This window comes from Varroa destructor, unplaced genomic scaffold (assembly GCF_002443255.2).
Source record: "Varroa destructor unplaced genomic scaffold, Vdes_3.0 BEIS01000004.1, whole genome shotgun sequence".
NCBI classification, from domain to species: domain Eukaryota; kingdom Metazoa; phylum Arthropoda; class Arachnida; order Mesostigmata; family Varroidae; genus Varroa; species Varroa destructor.
In genome coordinates this window covers 22,231,468-22,248,099 of record NW_019211457.1, presented here as the reverse complement: position 1 = coordinate 22,248,099, position 16,632 = coordinate 22,231,468, and the positions used below count along the sequence as shown (strand labels likewise).

The window sequence follows — 16,632 nt, the reverse complement described above, 5'->3', positions numbered from 1 at the left end:
CAACGTATTTCAAATGTAAAACGACGATTTGTAAAGATTATCATTTTATAGCCGCTTGAAGTATATGCAGGCCATGGAGGCCTGCATATACTTCAAGCGGTGCATCTGCTTTTTTTTTAAACAAACTTTTCGCCCACCCTTTTGATCGAATATGGGATTAAAATTTAACTCGTTGAGTCCTTAATTTTAAAGTTGGCGTTTCTAACTTGAAGCTATAGTTGTTTCATCTAGGAGTTTGCTAGAAATTGCAACGGGGAAATCGCCTATCTTCTGGCCTCTCTCTTGAAACAGAACCTGTACACCGAAAGCGAACTTTTAGTCTCTGCCAAAACAGCACTTCTAATACGCAATACACTTATCGATTATCTGCACAACAAGCCGCAGGCAGAGGGAATGAAAATTTCTCGGGTAAGCTTAACAGTAACTTTTAGTAAGTTGGCGCTTTTGGTTAATGCCGACCTAATCAGTGACGAAAACTTTGCTACAATAAGCCACACTTCGATATTGACAACGCATTGCCATCACTATGAAGATCAGCAGTACCGTTGTCATAGTCATAAACCCGTCACTGAATGAAAAAGGACAAGCGAAAATCAAGGTTTAAGTTAGGCGCTGGCCGGTTTCATGCTGTGCTATTGCCGATTTACTTATTTAATTAGACAGACGGTGAATGCCTTATACGACATAATTTTTTTTGTTGTCACTGCCCTTCCTGATATTCGCTGTAATCTCGTGACGCATTGTAAATGTAAGGCCATGGAAAAAGTATAACCAATTGGCGTTGACATCGCCCAACAGTTCCTTGGCACCGCGTATTATACGTGATTAATACAGCCGGCATTGGCCTACTTCGATATTAGGGACATAGTAGTCCAAAGTTTTTCATCGGTCCTATCGTGAAATTCGATCAAGGATGACGAAGATGCGGTAGAAGACCGTGATTATCCTGATACTAGCTAGAAATAATATCAGGAAATAATACATTCATTATGGTGGCATGAGGTAGTCATGATTATCGTCTTATAACGGGGTCAAAGCCGATTACCCATTTCTATTACGTGGGTAATTATTATGTGATGACGTATGTAAGCACCGGCTCTTACTGACAGGTTTACTTGGAATAAATATATGGTAAATGACAAGCATTTAGGAGACATATTAACAAACAAACGCCAAACATTAGTTCTATTCAACCAGTGCTGAAAAACCTTTTATGCTGTCTAATTATTTTATGCTGAGCAGAGTAAATTGATATTGTCGAAGGGGCTAAAAGGGTACCTACTCGTTTTTAATATGTGTCTCACTTTTGAATAAGGTTGCGGTTTCTACTAAAGAAGACTTTTCAAAGCCATAACAACGACAATAACAATATTCTAAACCGACTCGTCTACTCTAAACTTATTCGCTGTGGCGTAACTTAAAGAACCTTAATTAAATTAAAATTTTAGAAGCCCCTATGATATCTTACCAAATATCCATGTTTTTGTGTACTCTAATATTAAAAGCTCATTAAAGAATCTAAACCCTTATTCTGCTGTAACATGCAATCCCCCCAGGTCAGCTTTTTTATGCACATAAGCATGCGTAAGTTTAAATAAGAATACTATAATTTTTTTTTTTATATATATCACACAGAAAATGAAACATTCCAATGACCCGCAGAGACTCTTTAAGGGCTTGATGTTCGTACATATGGCAAGACGTTTTACTTTGGGGATGTTCTGTAAAGTATTACCAAATCGATTTGCCTTCCATATTGCCATCATCTGAACAGCAAAACACTTCTGCTCTCTTCCAGCCGTAACAAGTTGATCTTATAAGATGTTCATTTGAGTTTAGAAAGCTATGATCTTAGTAGCAAACGTACCATGATTCCTGAAATTAGGAGATTATTAGGAAATTAGGAGAAATTAGAGGATGCGAACGCGACTTTATTAATTAATGTTATGTCTATAATATAAAGTGCAAAATATTTTTTCCAAACAAAGATCTTACTCAATTTGATTCTCGTTTACGCCTCATGTGTATTGTATTATATAATCGGTGAGCCTTAGTACGGCCGTCAAAATGAGTAGGTCTGCAGACACACCCTGAAACGGAACACTGTGAGTCTTTTCTGCAAGCTTTTGCTTCTGCTGGGGTCAGGCATTTATGTTTCGTAGCCCTACATGCTGCATTAGGTTAGCGTCGTCGACTCGCGAAGGCCCTCAGGTCCCCTTTTCTATCCGCCGTTTTCAGATAAAGACGACGGCCCCGTGTTTAGGCCTCAGGCGTATTAGGTGCGCTTGCTAGGTGACAGCCTCGGGATTTGTTTGCCGTTTCTTTCAAGTTCATATCGGCTAAAGTCATTGTTGTTATGCCTATTTGAATCCTGTCTTGGACTCTGTGAAATAGTTCCTCATTAGAGATTTGTGAAGTTGTGGAGTTGAAAGGAAAACCATCTAAATACGACCGTGCACAACAGAACTATATTGAAGTACATTATCTATACCGAAGAGCGGTAGCCACGCTTTCCTATATTCATCCCTTCTCCAAATGAGAAACTCGAAATTTATGCAAAGCCACCTGATCGACGCATAAGATTTTCCTATTAGTACTTACTGTTATCGATAGTAATCGTTCGCGACCAAAGTCATGTTTTCAAAATTCAGAAACAAATTAAATTCGCGCCTGCCATTTTGTTAACGTTAACGGATAAGCAATAGCAGTACAAGCGCCGCTCTTAGTAGAAACCAGTAAGGCAAACTTTATTTTATTTCGTATATGGAACAACAAAACCGAACACACTGTACAGCCCCACTGGAACTATAATTCACAGTCAGCAAAATCTGATGACTTTGATGATGGAATAGATATAATGTGGGTCAGTCGCAATAGAAAACGTAACGCTTTTACATCGTTTCCGCGTAGGAACGAGAGCTTCTCAGCGCGATATTTCTAGGACATCAACGAGTGAGGCCTTGAAATATAATGAGCAACTTTAGCCACTGTCAATGCCCGTCAAGTTATTGTTTATAGACAGATACGATATTAGCTTTGAGCGTTTTCTTGACTTTAACGGCCTTCACGACAATGCGAAGCATCGGTATTAATACCACACCATCGCGCAAGGAGGTTCCAAAAGTTCCGACAGAGTTCTGACGGCTCGTATTACGTGGTAAACGCCGGCCGACAAGTCCGATCGGTCAAACGGCCAAGCTACCATCCCGAATCGATGCCTGGAATTATCCGCTGCTCTCTTAGCAATATCGCGAAAGTGTTGTCTACCCCCCGCCCCACCGCCGCCCAGCCCTGACGTCCCTTCTTAGCGGAATATGCTTTATGCAAGTGCACAAGCTGAAATTTGACAAAGCGAACGCGACTAAACAGGACGTTGACGAATAGGGGAGGCCTACGCGCGGGCCGGGAGATTTGATGCGAATAGCATGGAATGTAACACGGTCAACAAATGGCGACCCGCGCATTTTACTGCCGAAGGAGTGTCTGTCTTCTGATCGTACGCGGTACGTTCTGATGAATAGGCAGTCTTTATATGCGAAATCAATCAAACATTTCCGGATTGTTCCCTAAGTATCCCATACTATATACTGTCCCTCCATCTTGGAGCGTACAGTATAGTTAACTAGCAGTTTAAAATACTATGGTAATAGACATCACAGAAATGGTATATGACAACTCCCGATGGGCAGTGCCGTATATATAATTTGAGAGATTAAAAAGTCAATTATATATTGAAGATTACTTAGCCTCCGTGTGACTTGGCATTAATTATATGCACTGTTGCTATATCTTTGAACTCGGATATAATTTTTGTTTTGTTAGCGCTTCATATTTGATTATAAATGAATAACAACAAAATGGAATACAGTTACAAACGAATGGGCCATTGATCGGAAATTTCTAGCGAAAAGAATTACCGACAATCCTTGACTGGACAGAAAGCCTCAGATTGTTTGCCATGCAACGCATTGTATCGCGACATTTTGAATTTCTGTGTATTTTTAAGATAGACCTACGTAGGTATCATAAAGACTAGAGTAATCGTTGATTAGGTTCCTGTCTCAGCTGCTCCACTGTTTCTCGAAGCCATTTTTTCTTCTGATATATTGGCTGTCCGCCAGTTTTCAATTAATGTTTAGCTTTTGTATACAGCCTTGCACATAAAAATTGTATTGCGGCAAACCTTCATTGTCTTATTAATTAAGGCCTTTTTGTTTAATGGGTTTCACAAATGACCTCAAATGCGTCATAACAAGCGCGCATGCACTTGATGACTTTGCCTATAATGAGCCAAGATTATAACTAGCAGAAGATAGTTGAGCGGCTCATTGAACCTATTGAAGTCTTTTGGACCCAATGAAGACTGAAGGATAGCGCTTTAGTGATTGTTTTTCATATTACGCAGCAGATATATATGTTTCAGCGATAGCAACGTTCGAGCGGACGACACAAATAGTGTTCCTATCAGGCCCGCTGCTAGACAACGACTAAGACATTATTACCTAACGTCAAAAAATCGGGGTCGTCGCATTAGTTTGACAGTAGCCTTCGTTAATAATTATTACATATTGCCCGAACCCACTACGTGGTGATAAATACCCTTTGATGGTATTGTTTGTACCAGCCGTGATTGTGTTTTGTCAATACTTTTATTTACACAGTAAAATGAGGCTCTCATAGAATACATTGTCTAAGTAACATTGATTTCAAGCTCTCTCTAAAAGCCTTGGTCAGTATTAATATTTCAACTGATGGTTAGAAACGCTATGACGAACCGTTCTTTTTATATATTTATATTTAATTAAATAATCTGCGTTCACATATTTATTTGCAGGAAAACCTAACCTAGCCTACACAAGCCGATTTGGCTAATCGTTGTTACTGACGTCAAGTTTGATGAAAACTACTTCAGAAATCCGTTTTTCTATCTTCTTAAGGCTTCAGCTAGACTTTTAATGATAAGCGTATTGGAAAAATAGTATAGGTTGACTGACAGCGCTTTATATAGAACTCTGAGATTATTCTAGACGAAGTAGAAAATATAATAATTTGTCACTGTTTACTTAATGCTATCAAAATTGTAACAGACGTAAGTCAAGACGCTGTAGCCATAAAACCTCTTTTATAGGCATTCTATTTTAAAAGAAAATTAAAGCTCGTTCTTATTGAAGTGGGTAACTCTTCCATATTGAACCGATTTACTTACAGCTAGAAAGCTTCGAAGTTATCCAAAAAGAACTAAGTTCTAAATTTTGAAGATGTTTAACTTATGATCTAAAGATTTACCCGCCAATTTTGCTACTCCGTTGTTGTTATTATTATAAATCTTGGTGAGTAAAAAAAATTACCTAAACTTAATTATTTGTATGTAGGATCAAAATGTCGTCGTGACGTATAGAGCTTTTTTTCGTAACATATCGACATTTTCACAGATGACAAAGTTATATATCGGTAGATATTAATTGTATGGGACTGATATGGCATAGAGCAAACGTTAAAAGCTAACGTTAAGATCTCGAGCTGTACGTACGTAATGCCAATCTCAAGTTTAGGTTTTTCACTTACGTTCAGTAGCAGATGTCACTATGTGATTTTGCCGAAGACTTATTCATAATTCTCGTATCAGCCGTATACGATTTGTCGTTATCTCATGCTGGATCTAAGACGAGCTGGCTATAGTAGTTCTAGTTACTGAACTTCAACTTATTTGGCGCCTTGACTATCATTAAAATAGCGCCAAAATAGTTTTGTTTTCCTGTACAACTTAAGTATTTGTCTCTTATTACTGTCATCGTAACTTGGTCGCTTGATTATATTAGATAGTCGTTATACTGACTTAAAGTGCCATTTCACGAGATATATATATATATATCTCGTGAAATGATGATTACTGATAACGTTCTTAGCTTCAGAGAATATGATATATATCAGAGAAGTACTGCTACAAAGATTAGCGTAGGGTCGCCTGCAATTTGCATGACTTAATGGTAGTTCTTAAGATCAAAATCCGTACAGAAATTTCAATTAGCCGAAAAGAAAACACCTTCCAAACGAATTTGTAGCGCTTCTTCCATACGAACCTAAATATCAGAGTCCTTCTTCCTAAGGCTTAGTCCTTTATCGCTGTTGACCGCTATACTCATTTTAAAACGCTTCATGCTCAAGAATATTTCAGACAAATATGCTATATATAATGTTGGAGATTATTTCAACATTTCTCACTGTGACGTTCTCTGTATAATATTTGTATTACTATCCTGGTAAATGAACGTGCACAGCGTATTGCAAAGCTCCAAGTCACTCCCTGAGATGAGGAAGACGTGATAAATTTCAGGAGACCAATTACTTTGCTATTGGGATCATCAGGTGCCAATATTCATTTTACAGCGAAAAGCGGAAATTTAAAAAAAAAAAGTTACCTGAAGAATGTCACTCTCAAAAACGTGGCATTAGGTGAGAAATACTGTTTTCGTTGGAAAAGGGTCTGGCTTTAGTTTAATAGTCATGTCAGGGCAATGTGTTAAAATAGCCACTAGTACTAAGTCAACAATAAGGACTTGCAATTCGTAACGGTGGAATTTTCGACGTTGATAATCGCTTACAAACTGTCCATTATGGCTCGAGGCCTTAGAGTCTCTGGCTAAAGCTGAAGTTCCCCTTTTCCATTGGCACCAGCTAACAGAAGAAACGAATCTAAATAAGTGCGACTTTAGAAACATTGTTACATATTGTTTTCTGGTCTATCGTACATTCAGTTTCTAGCGGCATTACTTCGAGTGTCCGACGCGTTTAACTGTTCCGCTTTAACGAAGCCTCGTATACACCGTGTCGTTTCTTTGGTATCTCCTACGTTGTAAGGCTACTGACCAGCCCAGTGGAGTCCCTCCGGCCGAATCAACTGCCGGTACGAACGAACGAACGAGCAACAAAGAACGCACGGACAATTTTTGAACTTGAAATTTCCCTAAACGATAATTTGTTGTTACTGTCCGACTGTGCCGCTTCTCTCCACTAAAGTTCAAGTTTATGGGCTTTACGGTCATAAATAAGGTACCAGTAAACTTAAGGAAAACATGATTATGCTACTGAAGATCAGCCGGAAGGTATGAACATTGTGTATATACCTGTGCTAACAGTTGTAGCTTTTGAGCCGATACGAAAAGCGTATCCACTACTGCTAACGTTACCATGCGCGCGAAAGATCAAGAGCGGTAACCGTTACTGAAAAAGAATTAGGAATTCTTAGAAGAACGATTGTGTTTCCTGCTAAGCTTGTCTGAGTGCTAAGGCCCACTGAACGTTGTTCATTTCTTCATTATAAACCACTGAGTGATCCGATAGCTAAAATAATAATATACGTGCGTTCGTATACGTTTCGATACCAATTCCTGCTACGTAATTATTACCTTTCCTATTGTAAGCAGACGATCATGTGTTTAGCGGCTTCTCATTAGTACCTCACCAATGGCGCTGCGATCGGTATTGTTGCGGATTGATTCTTGGAATGGACGGCGTAACTCTCCAGTAAAGACGAGGTCTAAATAATAAATATAAAATTGCTGGCTTTAATTTTTTGCTGTTCATTAAAATCGCTCCTAGACAAAGGAAGATGTTATGAAATCACGACGAGCGAATTTCGAAATTTTATATCAGCGTTATTATACACTTTTGTTGGTATTATATAACGCATATATATTTGTTTTCTTATTGGGAAGTTTATACTCACTACGTTTCATGTATATAGTAGAAATATGTGCGTTGTTGTGAGGTACATTTTTAGGAGTTATTAGAATGTCGATCTTCGCTAATGGAAAATTGGCTGGGTGCTTCTGTTTGGATCCGGCCATAATAAAAACACATTTAAAAAATATTCATAACGTGTATGATTGGTGAACGCTAGAAGCTTTGCGGATGGCAACGTCAGCAAATTAATTTGCAATACGCGGCCATAGAAGAGCGTAAAAGGCCGTCCATTTTTATCAGCTGGATCTCAAGGAAAGCTCGACCCAGCTATATGTCTTGCACGGCCCAAACTATGATTTTAGTGCCCTGTTCCGTTCCGGTCAGTGCGGGCTAGCCAGTCGCTACTGGACATAATCAATGATTCACGACAGCTCCAGCGAATAATATTGATAATGTTTTCGGTTATTTGGTGCGAACTTTTGCATTATCATCAAGACATACAGTCCGAGGATGAGGATAGGTGCACGGCTTGATTAAATATAGTGACGGCAAAGAAATCAAACTGTTTGACAGATTCAACCGAATTTCAACTCCATTGATGAAAAAAAAAAAAAAAAAAAACACTGATGAAATATCCGAGCTACAAGAATACAAGAGAAAGGATAACAAATTACGAAATCGACCGGTCTTCTAAAGTGCATACTTAAGAGTAAACGCAGCGGCGATACGACCCATGATCAACTCAACAGACCCCATTTATATATCCTCATTTCATATAACACGTTAAGGAAATATTGCCTACACAATACATAGGTAACTAGAAATTGCTAAAAACAAGCACGGCCATTAATATTGGAAGAAAACTTATTTCTAGCAGTAACAATTTCTTCACGGTACGCACAAAGTGTGCTTTGCACACAAATCAAGTATCTCAGCTTTGTTTTTCATTCGACGTCTGGTTGTACGACACAAGGGTAGTGATGAAAATTCAAAACCATAAAGACTCTGATTGAAATCTATGAAGGCACAGGTCAGCGAAACCGGTCTTTGAAATTTTTGAGTTAACGACCAAATTCGCCATTTGATCTTCAGCATCTTTTTTCTCATCTGCTTAAAGAAATATCTTGCCGATACTCGCGGATCATGAATTGTCGATAACTTCTCCTAAGGGTGGACCGACTTTGCACGCCGAAGGTCGACGGAACACATTTTGTAACTAGTGGATAAAGCGGAACCGACTTGGTAAATTTAAAACTCCTGCAAGGGTTGGTTCTATAGCTTCATTGAGAGTGACGACTGTCAGCCATGGATCGAATGAAGTTGAGCTGCTACCCATTTCTTCGCGTACGGCCGAAAATAAACGATTCATGGACTACTTCCTCATAAATCTGTTAACACATAACTACACAGAAGTGATGTTTCGTATCAGATGAGCTGGAAGAAAGCTGGAAACTCAGAAAAACGGATCATCGAAGAGAGAGGAACAGCCCTCGAAGAGCAGCAACGACACCAGCAACGCAACCGGAGACTTCGGGACGGATCGACACAGGTCAAAAACAATAGCAACAACACGACTCTTTTGATCATCAGAACGGCAAACGAGGCGGACACATGTGTCAGAAAACGCATGCCGGCAGCTCTAGCCACCTTACTTCTAGCAGAAGAAGAAATAGCACACGTAGTTCCTTTACGCTGTTTAGTATAGGTTAAGTTTTTCTTGTGCTTACTCGTGGCAACGTTACGTCTTTGGTTCACGTCAGATTCGTTTCGAATGAACCTGTTCTATGGCGAAGAGGAGAATCCAAATCGAACATTTAGATCAAAGATTCTAGCCTGTTTCCGTCTCTGTCTGTTCTTACGACGTCAATACCAGTTGGATTCGGGAAGGCTTTTTACGGCAAAAACCTTTCATTTTTTTGGATGGTGATTCGGTAAGGCCGAGCTTCATTTAAACGGCTACGTAAATCCTATTAAAAATTCCCCAAAACTTCATCTCGAGAATCTTTAATGTATTAGGTTCCGCGTAGTATTATATCGCAATGTAGTAAAGTTCTTATAAGCCTTCTCTAGTAGACTTTTAGAGAGAGTAAATTATCGTTTCAGACTTTCTCCTAGCATGAGCAAATTCTGGGGATCTTACAGGAATATATGGTTAATCAGTGATCGTGCGAGTACGAGTGTCCCAGCCAGTAACGTCATTTACCGTGTTGCCGTTTACTATAGCGAAATAATCATCCACGATAATGTGTTAAAGCCTGTACACAAAGTGAGCCTGCTTCAGCTAGAGTCGACGATGCGCGCAACGTCCGCGGCCAGCTATTTCTGCCGCCGATTGCTCCGGCGCAAATTGCGTGGGGGAGCAGGCTGCGACACTATAACGTTAGCTGAATGGCTCGATGACGCCACGTGGCGGCAATTGTAAGATTGTGTTACTGACAGCGCTGCTGGGGAGGCTCCGACCGAAAACGATCTTCACCATCCTTACGCCACGACAGGGATCACTGAGAAGATCGCCGTGCTAGCTTCCTGTACACCCATGGTCCGGGTCACTCACTGAAAAGTCAGTTCGACTGCATGTATCGCTGGTTGCCTGCTTAATCGAAACAAAAGTCGAAGAATATATATAGGTGGAACGCGCGTTGTCGTAAGAACGATGATGACGGTCACATCGACAACTGTAATCCATATTGAGGTTAGTCACGGAATTGAACTGCGAATGAACACACTCCAGTGGCCTACAACAGCGCTCTGTACCTACGTCCCGATTTCTGCTTGAACCTTTCCTCATTAATTCAACTGTACTTCTCTGTGTCCTCTGAGTAACTCGCCTATTTCTGGCTAGCTCGGAGCAACATGTTCTATTTCCCGTTATGTATATCTCTACTGAAAAAAAGCCCATATCGATTTCGCTGCTGTCTCTAGTTTATCATATTGCCAGTATGCATATAGTGATGATTAATGCGGCAATAGAAATATCAGTAATCGTAACAGCGCCGCCGCCGCCGCCGTCACCGTCACAAGAACGAAAAAACCTCCGCATTTACGCTGTTCGGACTAGGCAGTAGCAGTTCTGGCGACGGGTCGGGCACTAAGTTTACCAAAGGCGATATCAGAATCAAATGATATTGTGTAGGACAGGGCTCGATCAGCTCGTTGGCGACGTTTTATTAGGATTTCAAACACATTGACCGTTGCTGCGTTTATTTGGTATGGCTAAACACCTGGTTGTACTATCGGGTTATTTGTTTTGGCCTATTTAGTGGAGGATTTATCTTATTGATGAATTACGACTGCGATACGTATTAACTATCCTTGTTGCCTATCGTGCTACTGTCCTAGGCCAATCTATACATTTCGTAGCAACTCGTGCTCGACCTAGATAGTCAGCAAAGTCAGACCACGGATATATCGACAGTAGTTATTATGACATTAATAGAAGTAAATAAAGGAAGAACCGAAGCTTGTAGAGAGGGTGAGGGTACTCTGTATGGTTGAACCGAAACGATCTAATTGAGCTTGACCGGTGGAAGGCGGATGGCAAGACACCGCTGTCACTCGACAAACGTATGAACACAAATGCTAGATGACAAGAGGCCAGAGTTTTTGCTTTGTCAGTGGCATATTTTTCGCTCTCTATGCCCAGTTTTGATTTCGCTTAAATCCCCTTGTTCAAACCGTGTGGTAAACATAGTTACTGCCCATTCTATTTGACAAAACTCAGTAGAAACATCGGTTATGCAAGGACGCTGATCTTCAGAACTCGACAGTTTCAACATGAATCACCTACGCGTTTCTAGCGGCATAATAAAGAGCAACAGCCACTATTACACCAGTGGTATTACGCATAGGAAAGCCAGGGATTCTCAATAACAGTTATTTGCGAGCGGCAGGAGCGAACGACGTTCGGACAAATCTACGTTTGTAGTGGTATGAATGTTTAATGCAATGGACTTTCGAAAAGCGGAGGGAAAACGTGAAAAATTTAACAGCCACGCTACAAGTCTGTTACCAGCTGCATAGGAAGCTGTTCGCGTCAGAAGTTGGAAATAAATTGTGACACGTAGCGGATGTCCGGGCCGTAAAGAAAAAATAGCAGAAGTGGCCGAGAAGATTGTTGCTGTTATTAATGTTGTGCCGGTAATTCGTCTGCTATTGTTGTTGAATGCACGTGGCGCGGGACCAGGGAAAGTACAGAACTCAACAATGTTGCACTATAACACTGAGATAATCAACCGTTGATATTGAGCTTGCTTGATATAAGATGATTTGACAAGGCACTTAACTGCGACACAATACTTCTGTGCTTGTTGTTGTTGTTCTTGTTAGTCGTAACAAAGACCGTTCCGATCGCCCCTGTAGACGATTTATTATGGCAAGCGTCAGTCGGTCGGACGCAGTGAGCAATTCCAAACAAACAGCACTAGTAGTGTTCGGGCTGACTGAATCCACCGCAAACGATTTTGTCAGCCGCACTGAATGTACACAGATAACACTAACGTCTGCTTTGAAGGCCATTGAAGCTACCGGTTCGAAATGTCATATAGCATTCACGTTAGTACTATTGCTGCGGTAGCGAAATTCGTTTTCCTCAGGATTTTTGCCAATTTTCTCGACAAATGCTTCTTTTACACTGCTGTTGACGCGAGGACTCAGAGCCATTGTCAATCAGATTCTGAACCCACTTATCCGCACCGGGTATCAGTGTGACATCCAGGTCCAGCGATTTATTACCATGCCAAGCTATTAATAGTTAGGGATACAAAGCAACGACATATTTAGGAAGTGACGATCATCGACATGATTGAAATTGCACTCACCGTTGTCTTTCTACATACATCAATATACACATCATGATCACTTTCGTTTTCGTCGCTGCAATTCATTCATCATCAGAAGATCAAAAAAGGTGACCTTTAAGGTGTCTTCGCGGTGTCATTCAGTGTATCATCTCACGTACGGACCATGGCAATATCTATCTGAAACACTGAGAAAAATAATCGAATGTTCTGATCGTCTCAGTCGTCTACTCAAGCTTGTCAAGGGCAAGAATGACGGTAAACAAACTCCGATGGAGCTGTTATCGTCTCTTGCAGATTACTATGAATTAATAATAGTTGTGAGACGTTGCTAACTATAGCTTTTCCGTTCACCCGAAACTTAAGTTAAGTAAGAAGATTAAAACAGAGACTGGCGATAATTTTTAAGATTTTTGCAATCTACGATTACGAAACTCGGGTTGGACTACATTTGACGGTTACTCAAAATGGCAGGATCGTTAGCTGTTTCACTGCATCACTTTGAATGGATGTATTGATGGTTTAGTAAATACATGTGACATAGACATATTGTAAAATGTATACATTGCGTCTTCGTTTGTTTTAAAGTGAGTGTAAAGAAATACATATCGATCAGTGTCAGCTGTATATTTGTTTTTAGTAGAATGAGGTACTATGACGAACGGAGGAAATTACGTCTGTTTTATAGTGAGACTTTAGACAACACTTCTAGTAAGTTTTCGGAACGGAAAAACGGCATGGTTTTTTTTTTCTGCCAACCTTGATTCACCCTTTGCACGTGGTTGCTACCAGGATGAGCGCCGTTCGAAATAAAGTTTGACAGAAAACCTAATGCACATTTGTCGTTCTACTTCTAAAAGATCGAAGGACGCGTTCCTACTCAAGCTCACCCTGAGGACTCGAGATCACAGCAAAACGTTATGAAATTTAATTTGTGTTTAGTAGAACTAAACCAAGCATAGACCGCAGCTATTCATTGAACGACGCGAAAATTCTAATACCTTACTTATTTCTAACATATATATATATATATATATATAGCGTCGGTTATTTAACAACAATGTATGTATCGTGAAAATGTATAATGAAGTCTCTCAAATAGTCAAGAGCCTTTTGCGTTATCCGATCGGTAGCATTAGCATTGAGAGGTAACCGCCAAAGGCCAGAACGACGTGTTATTTCTTCCGTTATCCACCAGCGGTAGCCTTTGGCGCATTTTGGCAACAGTTGCAATGTTACCCCTACAGTTATTGCTGCTACTATTACTACTGTGACTGTAGATATCAGCTGTATAACTTGTCGGCATTCGGCAGCGCCACTGTTCGATAGGCGGCGTATTTCCCTTCGACATAAAAACAACAAACACAGTAGGCAAAAGCACGTCCAGTCGATCACGGCGGCGGCGGCGGCGGCGGCGGCGGCGGCGGTCTTATCGGATAGCCGTAGGTACTATCGTGGCCTCGACTACTAATATGTTTAGCACTCAGTCCTTTGCTCCTGCCGAGGCTGTTGTCGAAAATATTAGGACACAGCGGATCCATAGGCAAGCCCAAGGGAACAATGTGATTAACTATAATTCAGCTATACGCAGAAAGAACGGTCACGCTTTGCGCGTCCAGTGTCTTCAGACAGGAACGTACAAAAACAGCTACGATGACGCACGCACACGCCTGCGAAGTATGTCGGCGAACATATAAAATTACTAGCCAACGGAACACTATATATATATAGGACACAAGTAAAAAAAAAGAGAAATACGACACAGGATGAATTAAAAAATAGATCTAAAAAAATTGGTCAAAATGCAAACTGTAATGGAATTGGCGGCAAGGGGTGCCCTGATATGCTCCCATCGCAAGAAAGAAGTAATGTCGAAGGTATTGTGCGCCACGTTAACGACGAGGGATCATTACCGTATTTAGCCGTTAGTATAATTTGATAGGAGCATCGGCGATACAAAGAACGTTGTCGTATTGGCATTGCTGCCCACCAGAGGGCTGGGTGCCAAATAAATGTATTTAGTAAATAATTTAGAATAAATTTACAATTAAATCAGCTTTTATGCTTGATGCTAAAATCAGCGATTTTAGCATCAAGCATAAAATAGAGCAGATTTTCCAACCAGTATGATATCATACACCGATCGGAAGACCAATGTTTAAGTCTTCTAGGTGAGACTGGAGCAAATACTCGTCTAAAAGAAGCCAAAGAATTACTGCTTAGATCGAATTGTAGTGTCCTTACCATTCATTATAAGGACGCCCACCCATGTTTGTTTTTTATGACGATATTTTTATAAACAAGACGCACGATGTATGAATGTATTATGTATATAGACCATATTTGATACAAATACTATTCGACAGACGCACTGCTCGAACTGTCTGAAGAAACTAGCAGCCACTGTGAACAGGAATACGGATTCATTCAGTATGAGAACTTACATCTGTACTACTCATTCGAACAGCGGATGAATTTACAGCGCTTGGCCACTGGCTACAAGCTCGTAGGGAATAACGGTTGATCGACGGATTGCTACTAGCGGTCGGTACTAATTCTAGTACTGATTGTCAAGCACGTGATTCGTAGAAAAACTGCAAGGAAAAATGTAGTCTAGACAATTAAGAAGCTTGTTAATCCTTGTGAGTGAAGCAGGGAAACGACTGCTTAATAGTAAACAATAAACAAAGACACGTTTTGCTAAAAACTTTGTAAGTTGATAATGGTCTCCTGCAGTATTTTAGCCTGTTTATCGATACATGGATGTATAAGTGGAACAATCGCTTTCGAAATTATTCTGCCAATTTTAAACGATGATGTCGGAAAACTTGCTTGTCCTGCAGGACCCTCCTCAACGCTGTCCTAATTTCTAGCCTTTTAAGCTTTATAGGTATAGTGTTATTTTTCCATATCATTATGCGATCTTTATTAAGCTACGGACATCATCATTTCGTATCTTAGCAAGACACACCGCCATCGTCTGTTCGGTCTGCTCATAATCATTAGTACTGTCCGGTTGGAATGGCAGTTGTTCTCTCCCGGAAAACATCTATCGATTTCCGTGTCCTCGACCGCCTGAAGCAGGCCGACTTAGGAACAGTCATTTTGGAATGATTTACCGACAAATGTCTTTGTGATATGTTCACAATATCGATGCTGTATGCTGGCGCAGACCAAGATCGAAACGTAATGCGTTGTCGCCAAGCATAAATTCGAAAAAATCCAACAACCACAACATCGTCACCAGTCTTCAGTAGCTCGAGGTATTTAATGGTCTCTTGTGATTGACTGGACAGCTTCTATGAATACTATTTGTTGAATAAAAGCTGAATCGATCACTAGTAGGACTATTTCTAGCTGAGAGAACGCCAATCTGACTGTTGGACTAACATCAATATTCATGATTCGAATCGAGTGCGTCTGTGTTCATCCGTCCCCAACCGAGCGAGCAGCATGGGCAGTGGGCCCAGGCCCATAATCGTACAGGTCCGCAACGGTAGTTACATCCACAAGGGCGCGTCAAGTTCAGCGTCTTCCGCCATCCGAACGCAAAGACCACGTAACCGGTCTATTATTTCCGTGTTAGCTGAGTTTTTTGTGCTGGTAGAAGTTGATATCAATTGCTTAATTCATTCGAATGTAGATCTCTTCCCTATCGGCAACCACACGTAATTGATAGCTGACCCTTCGCATTTAATAATTTCCATATGTGTAAAGTGATTTTTCTCTTTATAACGCACTCCGCTGTTCAGGTTTTCATCGCAGGACCACTGCTAATGCTACGGGTTATTGAAGACCCTACAGATGATCACCGCAAGCGCCGATACACTTTCTGTTATCGTAGCCATACGCGAATCGTCTCTGATTTAGCTTTAATGCAAGGTCTAAATGTACAACGGAACCGGCTATCAGCCAAATCCGGTAGACGGTATTGTAACAACATCTTCTATTGATTTAACTGTAGTTTGTTCGTGTATTTCTTGCTTATTTTCCGGTTACTAGTAGCTGCAAAACGATTTGTATTGCAAACGTTGACCCTATCATTTAAACACATCTATTCCCCACGGGCAGGAAGAGATTATGCTAATCCAGTCAATGGCTTTTTTGGACTGGAGTTAATATAGACGGGCGTAACTGGAGAAGTCACTGCGGT

The 16,632-nt window shown here is 40.6% G+C and overlaps 1 long non-coding RNA gene across 2 annotated transcripts; it reads right to left on the bottom strand.

The window, feature by feature from the left end:
• Positions 1–6,118: 6,118 nt before the first annotated feature.
• Positions 6,119–15,023, bottom strand: LOC147755964 (uncharacterized). 2 transcript variants are annotated; one of them, XR_015327027.1, is made up of 5 exons: positions 14,924–15,023; positions 12,501–12,667; positions 7,407–7,537; positions 7,125–7,221; positions 6,119–6,898 (listed from the first exon to the last, which is right to left on the bottom strand). It is a non-coding gene; the product is annotated as an uncharacterized LOC147755964 (long non-coding RNA). The 2 variants fall into 2 exon arrangements; XR_015327026.1 differs by lacking the exons at positions 12,501–12,667; positions 14,924–15,023 and adding an exon at positions 11,967–12,465.
• Positions 15,024–16,632: the final 1,609 nt, after the last annotated feature.